The sequence below is a fragment of the Somniosus microcephalus genome, chromosome 10 (genome assembly GCF_052327205.1).
Source record: "Somniosus microcephalus isolate GS21.2 chromosome 10, FLI_Smic_1.0, whole genome shotgun sequence".
Taxonomy (NCBI): Eukaryota; Metazoa; Chordata; class Chondrichthyes; order Squaliformes; family Somniosidae; genus Somniosus; species Somniosus microcephalus.
In genome coordinates, this window is record NC_140996.1 from 227141734 (window position 1) to 227149580 (window position 7847).

Sequence of the window (7847 nt, forward strand, 5' to 3'; positions counted from 1 at the left end):
CAGGCAATCTTAGATCTGGTCCTGTGTAATGAGACAGGATTAATAAAAAATGTCCTAGTAAAGGATCCCCTTGGAATGAGTGACCATAATATGGTTGAATTCCAAATTCAGTTTGAGGGTGAGAGAGTTGTATCTCAAACCAGCGTACTGAGCTTAAATGAAGGAGACTATGAAGGTATGAGAGTAGAATTGACTAAAGTGGACTGGGAAAACAGATTAAAGTGTAAGACGGTACAAGAGCAGTGGTCTACATTCAAGGAGATATTTCACATCTTTCAAGATAAATATATTCCACTGAAGAAAAAGGGGAGTAAAAGAAAAGACAGCCATCCGTGGCTTAGCAAAGTACTAAAGGATAGTATCCGACTGAAAACAAGGGTATATAAAGTAGCCAAATCTAGTGGGAGGATAGAAGATTGGGAAGCATTTAAAAGCCAGCAAACAATAACTAAAAGATTAATTAAGAAAGGGAAGATAGATTATGAAAGTAAACTAGCAAAAAATATAAAAACAGATAGCAAGAGTTTCTACAGCTATATAAAAAGAAAAAGGGTGGCTAAAGTGAACGTTGGTCCCTTAGAGGATGAGACCGGGAAACTAGTGGTGGGGAACATGGAGATGGCAAAGACGCTGAACAAATATTTTGTATCAGTCTTTACAGTAGAGGACACTAAAAATATCCCAACACTGGACAAACAGGGGCCAATGGGGGGGGAGGAGCTAAACACGATTAAAATCACTAAGGAGATGGTACTCGGTAAAATAATGGGACTTAAGGCAGATAAATCCCCCGGACCTGATGGCCTACATCCTAGGGTCTTGAGAGAAGTGGCGGTAGGGATTGTGGATGCATTGGTGATTATTTTCCAAAACTCCCTGGACTCAGGAAAGGTCCCAGCAGATTGGAAACTGCTAATGTAACACCCTTATTTAAGAAGGGAAGTAGACAAAAAGCTGGAAACTATAGACCAGTTAGCCTAACATCTGTGGTTGGCAAAATGTTGGCGTCCATTATTAAGGAAACAGTAACAGAGCATTTGGATAAACACAATTTAATAGGACAGAGTCAGCATGGTTTTATGAAGGGGAAGTCACGTTTGACAAATTTGCTCGAATTCTTTGAGGACGTAACATACAGGGTGGATAAAGGGGAACCAGTGGATGTAGTGTATTTGGACTTCCAAAAGGCATTTGACAAGGTTCCACACAAAAGATTACTGATCAAGATAAAAAATCACGGGATTGGGGGTAATATACTGGCATGGGTGGAAGATTGGCTATCTAACAGAAAACAAAGAGTTGGGATAAATGGTTCATTCTCGGGCTGGCAATCAGTAACTAGTGGTGTTCCGCAGGGGTCAGTGCTGGGACCCCAACTCTTTACAATCTATATTAACAATTTGGAGGAAGGGACCGAGTGCAACATATCCAAGTTTGCCGACGATACAAAGATGGGAGGGAAAGCAGTGAGTGAGGAAGACATAAAAAACCTGCAAAAGGACATAGACAGGCTAAGTGAGTGGGCAGAGATTTGGCAGATGGAATATAATATTGGAAAGTGTGAGGTTATGCACTTTGATTTTTTCTGCCAAAGAGCAAGTTATTATCTAAATGGAGAGAAACTGCAAAGTGCTACAGTACAAAGGGATCTTGGGGTCCTGGTGCATGAAACACAAAAAGTTAGTATGCAGGTGCAGCAGGTGATCAGGAAGGCCAATGGAATCTTGGCTTTTATTGCAAGAGGGATGGAGTATAAAAACAGGGAAGTCTTGCTGCAGTTATACAGGGTATTGGTGAGGCCACACCTGGAATACTGCGTGCAGTTTTGGTTTCCATATTTATAAAAAAGATATACTTGCTCTCGAGGCGGTTCAGAGAAGGTTCACTCGGTTGATTCCGGAGATGAGGGGGTTGATGTATGAGGAAAGGTTGAGTAGGTTGGGCCTCTACTCATTGGAGTTCAGAAGAATGAGAGGCGACCTTATCGAAACATATAAGATTGTGAGGGGGCTTGATCGGGTGGATGCGGTGAGGCTAGAACTAGGGGGCATAATTTTAGAATAAGGGGCTGCCCTTTCAAAACTGAGATGAGGAGAAACTTCTTCACTCAGAGGGTGGTAAATCTATGGAATTTGCTACCCCAGAGATCTGTGGAAGCTGCGACATTAAATAAATTTAAAACAGAGATAGACAGTTTCCTAGCAGATAAGGGAATTAGGGGTTACAGGGAGAGGGCAGGGAAGTGGACGTGAGTCTAGGTTTGGATCAGCCATGATCCTATTGAATGGCGGAGCAGGCCCGAGGGGCCGTATGGCCTACTCCTGCTCCTACTTCTTATGTTCTTATGTACAAGGGCCCCTAGAAGTACGTGGAATCAGTACACCCGTATGCCTGTCCTCCACTGTTCTCCCATCTCTTTACTTTGGTCAGTTCCCCTCCCCATATCCAGCTCTGAGGAACAGCAACAGCTCAAAGCATTAACCTTTACAATTTGGCCCACTGCATTTGCAGTTTTTATTTGAAGCCAGTATTATTGCAACCCCGCCCTTTCCTGGGATTGCTTCAATCATATGCTGGTATAATAGGAAAAATACTCCCAAAATTCTCTCTTTTGCTGGTCAGCTTTCCTATCGTTTCCTGAGGGCGTGTCTCCAGATATGGGTAATTGCAGGTCACTGCACAGGCCTGTATGGTAGATGCCACCAATACTCACTTCACTAACAGAAACATTTCCTTTCTCTCCTCTCCTAAGGTACTGACACATGCTGGGGTGTAGTTCCACAGACTGCAGCAGCAGCCCTCATCCAAGTGGTCACTTTTCACTTCGAGTGCAGCCAGTGACTGAGTACAGGCAAGGCTACAAGACTAGAAGGGGAGGAATCACAGCCGAGTCCTCATGCTACGTCGGCACATACAGCAGTTACTGGAGAGCCAGTTACTGGAGAGCAATCGTGAATAGAAATCCTGGCACAGGCACTGAAGCTAATTGTAGTCTCAACTCTGCACAGACCAGGGGCGGAACCTGGGCCGGTGTGTGTGGCTCAGGTGCACACTGCTTTTACCACCTGAGACATTGGAAAGAAGACATTTCAACTAAATGTGCGCTATCAAAATAAGAGAGAGCATCGTTATCAGACGCAAAATTTGCCCCTGGATGGAAGAATTTAAGAAAATAGAACAAGGCAAATAGTAAAAAAGGACATCTCATTTTCTGGAAAACAATCTCATTCAATTTAACTCCAACTATCTAATCTGCAAATATGTCGGACACCCAAATAATGCTCTTGCTTTTTGCCCCCCCCCCAGACAGCAAGAAGTTAGTTCTACAACAGTACTGAGTACCTATCTGTATAATCCCAATTTGAACTTTGCCGAGATGTATTTAACCTAGGAAGTGACAGTGAGCACTTCGCCCAGTGATTAATCAAATTCAAATCGCTTTATTGGCATGACAAGGTACATCTTATGTTGCCAAAGCATCGAAAAACATTTATGGTTGAACACACAAACGCAGATCTATCCATACAGTGTATAAACAGATATATCCCTGAGTGTATAAATATATTCATATAATTTGTATATACTCTTTTCTTAAGATTTACTGGTTGTCCCTGTTTATGGCAAGCTGTAACATAGTGTGCCGCTAGTGTTACACAATTTCTCTCTTCCCCTAGTAGGTATGGGAGTTTTTGGTCGTCATTCAAATTTCTGAATTCAGGGCATATTTTTGTGAACTTTGGGTAGAAATTCTCCCTTATGCCCTGATATTTTCCACAAGCTGTGAGGAAGTGCATCTCTGTCTCCACCACTCCCTGACTGCAGTGAGAGCATATCCTGTCCTCTCTTGGCAGCCGGGTCTGCCTTTTTCGATGGCCAGGCTATGTTCACTAAGTCTGTACATTGTCACGGTTTTTCTCAGTTTGCTATCCTTTACCATGGTCAGGTATTCAGCCATGTTGTATTGTCTGTTTAGGGCCAAGTAGCAATTGAGTTTGTTTTGGGTTTTTGTTGTTTCTGCCCAATATGACAGATACTTTTCCTTTTGCTTAGTGACAATTGTGTTGGGTCGAATTCTCTGTGCTACGATGTCACTGTCCTGGGACTGGTTATTGTTAGTAGTGTTAGTAGTTACTTCACTGAGTCCCAGGACTAGTTTATTGAGGGTATTCTTCTTTATGATCCTCTCTTGGCATTTCAGGGCTTCGTAATGATAGCAGTGGGGGTTGCTCATTTTTAGGTGTTTCCAAACTTTGGTGGCTCTTTTTTGGATAGTAATTATTAATGGATATTGGCCTAGTTCTGCCCTGCATGCATTGTTTACGGTTTTCCTTTGAGTTCGGAGGATACTTTTACAGAATTCTGCATGTAGGATCTCAATTGGGTGTTTGTCCCATTTTGCAACTTCTTGTGTTAGCGGTCCCCACACCTCACTGCCATAGAGTGCAATTGGTTCAATTACTGATTTAAAAATTTTGAGCCAAATGCTAATTGGGATTTCTATTTGGATTGATTTTTTAATGGCATAGAAAGCCCTTCTTGCTTTCTCTTTCAGTTCATTCACAGCCAGATGAAAATTTCCCGTAGAACTGATTTTTAAGCCCAAGTATGTGTAGTTAGTGCTTTGTTCAATTTTAGTTGTTCCTAGTGTGAAATTTATTCTGGGTCCCTGATGTCTGGATCTTTGCTGGGACACAAAGACTTTGGTTTTTTGGGGGTTTATTGTCAGGGTCCAGGTCTGACAGAACGACTCTAGCAGATCCAGGTTCTGCTGTAGACCCTCCTTAGTTGGTGACATCAGAACCAGGTCATCTGCATAGAGGAGGAATTTAACCTTGGATTCATATAGGGCGAGGCCGGGTGCTGTAGATTGTTCAAGTAGTTTTGCCAATTCATTTATGTAAATATTAGAGTGTCGGTGAGATGGGCGAGCCCTGCGTCACACCATGCCCCGGTGGGAAGTATTTTGTTTGTTTGTCTCCAATTTTGACTGCACATTTATTGTTTGTATACATTGATTTAATTACATCATATGTTTTCCCCCCACTTTCAATAAGTTTCAAGAATAGACCGTCGTGCCAGATGGAATCGAAAGCCTTCTGGAAATCTATAAAGCAGGCAAAAATTTTGCTTTTGTTTTGATGAACATGTTTGTCAATTAGGGTCTGTAGGGTGAAGATATGATCTGATGTTCTATAGTTTGGTAGGAATCCAAGTTGGCTTTTACTCAAGACATTGTGCTCCTCAAGGAAGTTTATGTCTTTTGTTTATGATACTACAGAATACCTTCCCCAGGTTACTGTTTACACAGATGCCTCGATAGTTATTTGGGTCAACTTTGTCTCCACTTTTGTATATGGGCGTTATGAGTCCTTTGTTCCAGATATCAGGGAAGTAACCGACACTCAGAACCAAGTTGAAGAGTTTTAGGATAGCCAATTTCATTTTATCGTCCGTGTGTTTAATCATCTCGCTTAGGATGCCATCTGCACCACAAGCTTTTCCTGGTCGCAGGTCCTTGAGTTTTTCAAATAGCTCTTTTTCAGTTATTATGGGGTCTAGCGGGTTTTGGTTATCTTTTATGGCCAATTCGAGCTTTTCCAGTTTTTTGCATATTTGGTATTGCTCTGAGCTTAGTGTGTTTTTCTGGTATAATTTATCAAAATGGTTTTCCCATGTGTCTCCGTTTTGAATGGCCAATTCGGCATGTTGTTTTTTGTGTAATGTATTCCAGTTGTCCCAGAAACAATTGGAATCAATGGATTCCTCAATGGAGCTGAGTGTATTCTTAATATACTGCTCTTTTTTGGTTCCGAGTGTGTTTTTGTATTGTGTTAGTGCCTGACAATAAGTAAGGCGTAATTCCTTGTTTTCTGGCTGTCTGTGTTTTTGGTTTGATATTTTTCTGAGTTTTTTCCTCATGTTATGGCAATCTGGGTCAAACCATTTTTCATAGTTTTTTGTTTTGGGTTTATTCTTGCGAACTTTCAAGTTTGACATTGTTGCCAAATTATCAAAAATATTATTTAGGTTATTCACTGCCTGGTTTACGCCTTCTTTATTGTGAGTGTATATGTTTTCCAGAAATCTTTCAGCAGATGCAGCCATTTTCTATTCCCCTCTAGTGTGCAGAGCCAAGAACTCCCAGCGTAAGCGGTGGATTCCTCCCTTCCCTGGTCACCGCAAATCACTGTACAACCAGCACATTAAAAGAGGAATTGAACCCAAACTACGAAGAAATTCTCTCTCGATATTTTCTCAGTAATGTGGGATCTTGCTGTGTGCAAAAAACAGCTGCCAGATTCACCTAAGTGACTGCAATTCAAAAGTAATTAACTGTACGCTCTTGGATGTCCTGAGATGTGATATGGCACGATTTAAATGCAAGATTAGTGTTTCATTCCTTCGAATCAAATAATGGGCTGATTTTATATTTTAAGGTTTTCCTGAGTTGCCTTGATCTATCTTGCTGCACGTTATTGGTAAGTTCCGTCACTGAGAACACACTTTTACTGTAAAGCGGTTAAGTTAACAGCTAAAATAATTCAATGCCATGATGGATCAGAAGGATAGGTCTTAAATGGGGCAAGTGGTTTTTTCTCATACTTGACCTCGTTGACTGTTAACCTGCAAACACAAACACCAGTTTAGTACAGAAACTGGAGAGTTCAGTTATTCAAACATGTATGTCCTTTTGTCTCCAAGACACTGATTTCAATTCGTCTCAGAATAATGCCTTTTTCAGTCTTCCCTCCTCTTTCAGAAGCAGTGACTAATGCAGGATAACAACAGAAAATGCTGGAAAAACTCAGCAGGCCAGGCAACATCCGTGGAGAGAGAAATAGAGTCAACGTTTCGGGTCAAAACCTTTCTATAGAACCGTAATCATGGGGGATTACACCCACACGCCCCAGCAAGCGTCACAGGATACAGCATCCCTTCCAGCGGAGACTGGGCCAATTAGGTTTTCCCTCCCTGCTGCCATGGCTGATTAATTAACTCAGCACAGACCACACCAGGGACTTTGCCCCATCTGCATGTTACAGCACCACACCACTTTTCCGCTGTTTTTGGTCTGCTGGCTGTAAGCGACCTGCAAGGACAATTGGCAGTTTCAATCCAATTTCAGAGTAAATGCGAGGGCCACTGCACAAGCCTACCCACAATTTGGCCATCTCAGAGCCTATAAGAATGTTTGGCATGGCAAGTGGAAAAATCCGAGGCTGCTGTACTAGAGAGTGCTTCTTTGAGATTCGGATTAAGGCAGGTTGGTGCAGAAGCATTGAGGAAATTTTATTCTGCATCTATCAAAAGCCATTATGGCTTTAAGATTACTGGATGTTCAAGACAGTCTGTCAAAAGTAGGAAAAAATTTTCACGTCTCAGTACTGACATCTACCGTCTTTACTTCCCCTAGCCCCAAAATCAAAAATGAAAATTATATTTTGTAAACATTCCTCATCTTAGTCAGGATGGCGACCATGGACTGGGGCGGACTGAAAAAAAAATTGTCTGGGAGACAAAAGTACATGTTCCAAAAGCCACTGTAACAGCCAGTTTCTTTACTAAGCTGGTGTTCTGTTTGCAAGATAGTTAGCCAAGGCTCCCACCCCCAGTTACTATCTGGTGCTCTCTGCTGCTGGCTGAGCGCATGTGTAGACACGGAAGACGACAAGATCAGGGTCAGCTGAGCTGGTCGCTATTCCCTGTCTAGGCTCCTATTGGAGGAGTAGCCGCTTGGCCAGGTAGTGAAAGGTGTCAGGCATAAGTGCACATATACAGCAGCAGGAGCCAATACCTTCAGCAGTGGAGGGGTTGGTGGGGGGTGGGGGCAGTGGGTGGGGGGGGGG